Raw genomic sequence first — 8,066 nt, forward strand, 5'->3', positions numbered from 1 at the left:
TGAAATATCAAGGGCTTGCTTTAATTATCTTATAATGTTTGGGGAAGATTACGATTCAGGAAAAAATGTGCAGGAGAGCTGAACATCGGCTGGGCAGAGTCTTTCCATGCAGGAAGAATCATGGCGTGAACCTTTGGCCCTCATTTTCAGATTATTATTATTATTATCGTGATTGGAGCTGGGAATACAGCGAGATTTAAATTAATTGAATTAATTTATTATGCTGCCATCAGAATTGAAAGAGTAGGATGGTATTAAGGCCTTCATCATATCAAGATCACCCGTGGGGATGAGACAGATAGAAAAATGGATGAAACAGTGTTTGCTAATTCAGTTTGCTCTTGCACAGATTCTGAATCTACCCTCCATAAAAGGATCCCTGGGCTTTGGGGGAAGAATTACTGAGTTCATTTAACAAACAAGGTTCTTCTCAATCTCTTCTTATTTCCATTTTCCTGAACAGGTTTGGAGTCACTACAAGCATAGGTGTGACTTCCTCTGATCATCACCCAGTGAACAAAGCTGGAAATGGATAATTTGCAAGTTTAAATACTCAGCGCCCAAATGAAGCACCTGTACACAAAGGTCTTGTTGTGGCCTGCCAGATTCGAACAGTGAGGAGATTGGGGAGGAAGATGGGCCAGTCCTGGAGTCCGGGGAAGGCTCTGATGAGGGCTCTTTGTTGGAGGTAGAGAGGGGGCCAGGGCCGTCTGACAGTTACCAGCTGCCTTCAGAGTCAGATATCAGTAAGGCAGAAGAACAGGTGGAGCCTCTTCCCAGTGTGCGCATGCACAGAGTTGCCAGACGAAGGGAGCAGTTGAAAAAAGAACAGGGGCCGACTTGGGAGTAAGGCCACAGGTGGATGATGAATGGCCCCTCCCAGAGGAAATAAAAGAGGAGTGAAAGGGGAGTGGAGTTTGAAGAAAACAATTAATTCGCTTAATTGGTTCGTGACTCTCCGAGACTCCTTGCCAAGTTTTGCAGAGATCGGACTGGCAGCTCTCCAAGCCAGATAAGATCTGTGACTGTAAAACCTCCCTTGAAAGATTTTGCTGGATGTGAATGAGCAGCTTTCACAGTAAATTAATAAAAGGGGTTGCACACCTTTCTGATCGACAAGCTCAGTGTCTTAGCCACTGAGCTACCATGTCCCTTTTAATGTGTCTACTGATGGCCAATTTGTTTAAATGACAATTATCCAGGAATTCCCTAGTGTTTTTAGATTTGTCCATCTTCTGCTTTCCTTTCCCAAAAAGGCTCAAGTCAAGTGAAGTTTCAATTGTGCTGTTGGTTAGAATGCAGTAGTGCAGGCTAATTGTGCCAACTGCCAGCAGCTCGATTCTCAATAGCTCAAGGTTGACTCAGCCTTCCATCCTTCCGAGGTGGGTCAAATGAGGACACGGATTGTTGAGGGCAAGAGGCTGGCTCTGTTAACTGCTTAGAGAGGGCTGTAAAACACTACGAAGCAGTATATAAGTCTAAGTACTATTTCTATTTCTATTTCATTTATTCCTTCTTCCTTCCTTCCTTCCTTTCTTCCTTCCTTTCTCACTGAGCTGCGGTGGTTTTTGTGGGGACAAGGAGTTTGCTTCATGCTCTTGGGCAGCCTGGGTTAGAAAAGAATGGCAGAAAAGTTAAGACCTCTGGGGACAGGCCTCAATTGATAATTTATGATTCTGTCAGAGATATGGCACCTCCCTGGATGAAGCCAGTGCGCAAAGTGATAATGTTGCCATTCTAGATCTTCCAGGTTTGTTGACAAGCAAGGCCTTAGCCATATCTCCCACAACTTGATGGGAATTGGAGCATAAATAACATCCTCTGCGACGCAGGTCATCTGTTTCAAATCACAGTGAGGACACGAGAGAAACAAAATGGATTTTTCTTGCTTTAATCACCATAAACTACCCTTGGATCCTTCTCGGTAAACATCTCTGGCTCAGCAGGGGGAATTAGACTAGAAGACCTCCAAGATCCCTTCCAATTCTGTTATTCTGAATGAGAGGGACTTTCTCACCCACATAGGTGGCAAGATTGTTGAGCTCCTTGGATTTCCTTTTTAAAGTTGTGTGTGTTTTGTAGCCCCCCCCACCCCACTTTAAATACTTTTTAAAGTATAAGTGGCCTACAACTTGTTTGGAGTCAGTTGATCTCTATAAATTTAATAAAATGGCTCTGAAAGGGGAATCCACCCTTCCTATCAAGGGGAAGTGATGAAACACGTTGTGATGCCAAATAGTGTAGAAACATGTGGACTTGTGTCACACCTCCAGTGGCCCGTTTTGGGTCATCATGAGAATATTTCTAATAAAGTATTATTTTTTGACATGCCCACCAATGGAAACAAAAATGAAAACACAACGAGGAAATCATAAGCCCAGCAGGTTTTATTATAGGAGATCTTGTAGGACAGAAGTGCAGTTTCCAGTGAGGTTATTGTTCCATTTTTATTTTATTTGTTTAGAAGAGAGAGTGACCAGGAGTTCAGTTCAGTTCAGTTCAGTTCAGTTCATTATATTTATATGCTGCCCTTTTCCCCCGAAGGGGACTCAGGGCGGCTCACAACTTGAACCGGGGAAGGGGGATACAGACAAAAAAATTAAAAACAGCAAGCATAACAATACATAATTTAAAAACACACACAGTCATACCATTCGAGACGGGGGCAACAGCTCTTTAGCCCCAGGCCTGTCAGAACAGCCAGGTTTTGAGGGCTTTGCGGAAGGCCTGGAGGGTGGTGAGGGTCCGAATCTCCATGGGGAGTTCGTTCCAGAGGGTCGGAGCAGCCACAGAGAAGGCTCTCCTCCGGGTAGTCGCCAGTCGACACTGGCCGGCGGATGGGATTCAGAGGAGGCCTAATCTGTGGGATCTAATCGGTCTAGTGGAGGTAATTGGCAGCAGGCGGTCTCTCAAGTACCTAGGTCCAATACCATGAAGGGCTTTATAAGTGACGACTAGTGCCTTGAAGTGTATCTGGAGACCAATAGGCAGCCAGTGCAGCTCGCGGAGGATAGGTGTTACGTGGGTAAACCGAGGTGCACCCACGATCGCTCGCGCGGCTGCATTCTGGACAAGCTGAAGTCTCCGAATACTCTTCAAGGGCTGCCCCATAAGAGTTGCATAAGATATGTCTGAAAGACCATCCACACAATGCCAAAGGGTATATATGGTAATTTATTTCTTATCGAGTTTCTCAGTGGACAGAAAAAAACGAGACTTATCCATTTGGCACAGCCTTAGAAATAAAAGCAGAAATTGAAAGGACAGAAAATCCCTTTTTAAAAAACAAAAACAAAAACAGAAATACTAAATTACCTCTCCAGCTCATATAACAATATTACTGATCAAAATAGGCAGGATTTTAAACACACACAAAGACACAATTCAGAAAGTTTCCTGTGAATTGAAATATGAAAAGTCCAAAGGTTTACAGATCCGTTTTGGGGGGGAAAAGATTCTTATATTGAAACAAAAAACTATAAAGAACCACACACAGCGAAGCTCAACAAATTTTAAACATACACAAAGACACAATTCAAAAAGTTTCCTGTGAATTGAAATATGAAAAGTCCAAAGGTTTACAGATCAGTTTTGGGGGGAAAAGATTCTTATATTGAAACAAAAAACTATAAAGAACCACACACAGCGAAGCTCAACAAATTGTACCAATCTTCCTAGTTCAAGGTAAGGATTAAAAATTCAAATTTGGGACTTTGCATTTGATAACTGCAGCTAGATTGTTGGTGGCGTAATAATACTGGAAGAAGGAAGATTTGTCTACTATCCAGGAATGGACATTGGAAATCACAAACTTAGCAGAGATGGCTAAAATATCTGCATATCACTAGGATAATTCAAACGAGAGATATAAACGAGACTGGGAAAAATGGATTGACTATATTCAAAATAAATATGGGTCTAGGAAATTTCAGATAGCTTATGATTAAGATCAGAAATGATACAAATTGTTTATAGTTAGCCTAGCAAGGAGAAGCTAAGCTCAATTCAAAGATGTTATTAATTTTCTACGTTTTCTCTTAAGTATATCTTAAATTGTTTTTGTTAAAGATTTATACCTTGTATTGGTTCTGGGAAGTCAGGGTGGGGGAAGGTTGGAGGGGAGGGTGGGAGGGAGTGGAGTTTACTAAGTTGGAGGAGGGATGTTGGATGTTTGTACATGTATACTGCTATCTTTTCTTTTTTATGTATATTGAAATGGAATTATAAATACCATCAACACAAAAGAGAGTTTGCTCAGAAGCTGAAACATACCAAGTGAATTAGAGGAAGAGTGGGAAGCAGAAGAGAGAAGAAAGATAGAAGGAGAGAGGGTGAGGGGGGGGTAGATGAGGTGTATAAGGAGGAGTGGTAAGGGGGGAGAGGAGAAGGAGAAAGGAAGAGGAAGTAGAGTAGAAAATGATGATGGAGGGAAGACAGGATGTAGAAAGGGGGAGGAGAGAGGGGGGAGAAAGTGTCGGATAAGGTATAAATATGGTGTATGGAGAGCAGAAGAGCAAATAACTGGGTTTTTCTTTTTCTTTTTTCTTTGGTAGTTGATGGTAAGATGAATTGATGTAAGTACTTAATAATATAACATGATATTGATATGTGATTATATGTTATGAAAATGGAAAATAAAAACTCTCTATGGATATGGAAGCATAAATACCATCAACATAGATTGGAGTTTGCTCAAAAGCGGAAATACACCAATGAGAGGAAGACTGGGAAACAGAAGAAAGAAGAAAGATGGGAAGAGAGGGATAGGAGAGAGGATAAGGAGGGAAGATGAGGAGGATAAGGAGGAGTGGAATCAGGGGTGGGTTTCAGGCGGTTCGTGGCGGTCCCCGCGAACCGGTTGGTCGGCGAACCCAGAAGTAAGTAATTTCCGGGAACGCCGAAGGATCCACCCGCCCGCCCGCATTTCTTACCCGGTTTTGACGAGTTCTGCACTTCCACGCATGTGCAGAACGCATACAGTGCCTGCGCGATCCTCCAGGAGCAGCTGGAGCATCGCACAGGCGCTAGTATGCACGCGTGCACTGCGCGCGTGCACTGCGCGCGTGCATGAGGACGCCGCCGGCCCCGTTCCAACCAAACCAGTTGGAACGGGGCGAGAAACCCACCCCTGTGTGGAATGTAGAGAGAGGAGAAGGAGAAAGGAAGGGGAAGTAGACTAGGAAAGGATGATGGAGGGAAGAAAGGAGGTAGGAGAGAGGTAGAAGAAAGAGGTGTATGGAGAGCAGAAGAGCTAATAATGGGTTTTTATCTTTCTGGCCGTTGATGGCAAGAGGAACTGATGTAATTACTACTTAATACAATAGGATACTGGCTATGTAATAGTATACATGTGATTGTATGTTATGAAAATGGAAAATAAAAAAGTATATTGGAAGAAAAAAAATTCAAATTTGGGTCCCTTAAGAGCATTTCCTCATAATGATAATCTATATTTTTTCTTAATGCACTGAGAGTTAAGTGGGGGGGATAGAACAAGGTACTTTTTCCGCGTAATGCTGGTTAAAAATAATCTATGTTCGGTAGAAACAATAACAAGGATGCATCTTTGCAAATAAGTACTTGAAAACCAGAAAGGATCCCTTTTGCCTTGCCAGTGTTTGCTATTAGGTATATTGGATGAAGCTGCTACTGTTCCTTTCCTCTTGGCTTCACAGGGGTTCCGTCAGAATGTCACCTTGGGTTTCAAACTTCAGTGAGGTCCAATCCAGCAACGGGTTTGTGAAGCCATAGGCAACTGGGTCTTGTTTAACTCTTTGGCAGTCCAGACCTTTTCCCACAGGTAGAACTCAGCTATTTCTCCCACAAAGGACTGTTCCACATCAAAGCAAGCCCCGTAGGAATCCTCTTCCTGCCCCAGCATCGCCATCAGATCCGGCTTGACCTCATAACTCCTGGCTGCCCCTTTCCTTGGCAAACGCTGCCCGTCTACCCAAAGCTGGATTACCCCAGTAGCCGAATCCCGAGTGGTACCAACCGATTGCCAGGGATCGTTCTAGAAGGATGGGAAGTAAATTTGTAAGTTTAATTTTATTTATAGGCCGCCCAATCCCGAAGGACTCCAGGCGGCTTACAGAAGGGGAGAGAAAGAAAATAAAAGAAAGTAAAAATAAAACAAGACAAGTTAAAACGACACAGATACATTCATTTCAGTCGGGGCTGGACCTCAACAATGAGGTCAACAGCCTCAGGCCTGCCGGAAAAGCCAGGTCTTGACAAGGGAAGTGGGGAAATAGCGCACTCACCACCCACACACATTTCAAAACCGTGGGGATTTCGGAAGAGGAGGCTCTCATTGTCGTGGTCTCGGGAAGCCGCCGAGAAGAGGGAGAAGCTGCGGGTCAAGTCGGTGAAGAAGCAGAGACAAAGGGTCAGCTGTCACAAGCGTTGATCGAGGTTGGGCTTCAAGGAGGACGTAGGAGTTGGCAGAAAGCTTGGGGAACACGAGAGCCTTTCCATCCAAACCTGAGGAAGAAAGAAGGGAGAGACCATCAAAAGGTGGACTTCTCAGCTCACAGAGCTAGTCAAACACACCTTGCTTGAATCCATGGTGCTGGGAAGGTGAGGTGAAAGTTCTACCATGGAATGAAGTCTTACCTGTGTTGGTCAAGGTTCCTGAGATGCAGAAGATCCCAAGAAGGACTGTATGAAGCAACAGGCGCTCCTTCATCATCGCTTCACCCAGCATCACCACCGGTTTCTGGAGTCCGCTGCTTGAAGGGCCACGAGAGACGTCCTTTCTGTAGCTTGGCTGTCTTGATTGAGTTAGAGAGACGTTCTCAACGGTGTAGAAGGTTCCTCCTGCTTTTGAACAGAGTCCTCAAAACACCCTTCCAGGGTCCGTCTGCAAAGATAGCAAAGAAGCACCAAGCAAGGGAGGCAGAGCAGGGGGTTGGACTAGATGACCTCCAAGCTCCTTCCAACTCTGTTACTGTTAAGTTGAGCCCAGAAATAAGCAAATGTTGTAGTTATTAAGCAAATTCACTTTACACAGTGGCGGTTTTTAGGCCAGAAATGGAAATATATGCCAGAAACTGGCAAAAAAAACCCATCAAAAATTGCAGTCAGGTGACTACAGGACATTGCAGACAACTGAAAAGATGAGCTGGTTGCCAAGTGCCCAAAATGCAGTCATGTGACAAGCATGGGCCTGTCTGGCACATTGTCGAAACTCCGAAAATTGAGTTGTAAGTGGCTTTTGACAGGGTGTGTTGTAAATAACAATTGTTGCTAAGTAAACAGTTGCAAATTCAAGACCACCTGTAAGAGAAGGGAATCCACCCTGCCTATGAGGGGAAGGTTTTATGTTTATACAGAATTTGGCATTTTTATGCACCCATCGCCAATGATTAGACCAACTCACCTTCACGGGCTGGGACAATTGAACGCAGAGAGATTTTCGCACCCATGCCCCCCGCATAGCATCTGACCTAGCTTGGGCAATTATTGGCCATCCCTGGCCACTGGGGTCCACTGTCCTCCCCCCCTCCCCCACAGCTGCATGAGCACAGCCGACTTACACCCAGGGAGACTTAATAATGGCCAATTCGCAGTGCAGGAAAACTAAATGCCAGCCAATACCCACGCCGAGCGATTGGTCTCTGCCTTATCAATGGATGGTAGAGGCCTCGGGCACCGGAGAGGCAGGGGACAGAGCGTTGGGGCCTGGAAAGGCCCACGGGGGGAGCCTGGCACCACACCTCTCCCTTTGCTGCCCTGAACTTTGCATGAGCCCTGAAACACCTCTAACCCAGCACAGGAGACCTTGAGGGGGGGCAAGGTGGCCTGCAGCGTGGGAAGAGGAGTTCAGGGCTAAATGCAAAGGTCAAGGGCAGCAGTGGAAGAAGCATGGTGCCAGACCACCACCGGTGGGACTCTCCAGATCCCATCGCCCTGCCTCCCAACTCTCCGGTGCCCGAGGCCACTGCCCTCCACCAAGGAGGCAGAGGCCAATCCCTCGGCCCAGGGATTGACTTGGCCTTTAATTGTCCTGCAATACCAATTGGGCAGAAGTAGGTTTCCCTGGGTGAATTGGCTATGATCACGTA

The 8,066-nt window shown here is 45.2% G+C and overlaps 1 pseudogene; it reads right to left on the reverse strand.

Annotated features, from left to right (window-relative positions):
• Positions 1–5,669: 5,669 nt before the first annotated feature.
• Positions 5,670–6,688, reverse strand: LOC148049919 (mucosal pentraxin-like; annotated as a pseudogene).
• Positions 6,689–8,066: the final 1,378 nt, after the last annotated feature.

This window comes from Thamnophis sirtalis, unplaced genomic scaffold (assembly GCF_051295495.1).
Source record: "Thamnophis sirtalis isolate CommonGarterSnake01/CBP01778 unplaced genomic scaffold, rThaSir2_p1.2 scaffold_1, whole genome shotgun sequence".
Lineage (NCBI taxonomy): Eukaryota > Metazoa > Chordata > Lepidosauria > Squamata > Natricidae > Thamnophis > Thamnophis sirtalis.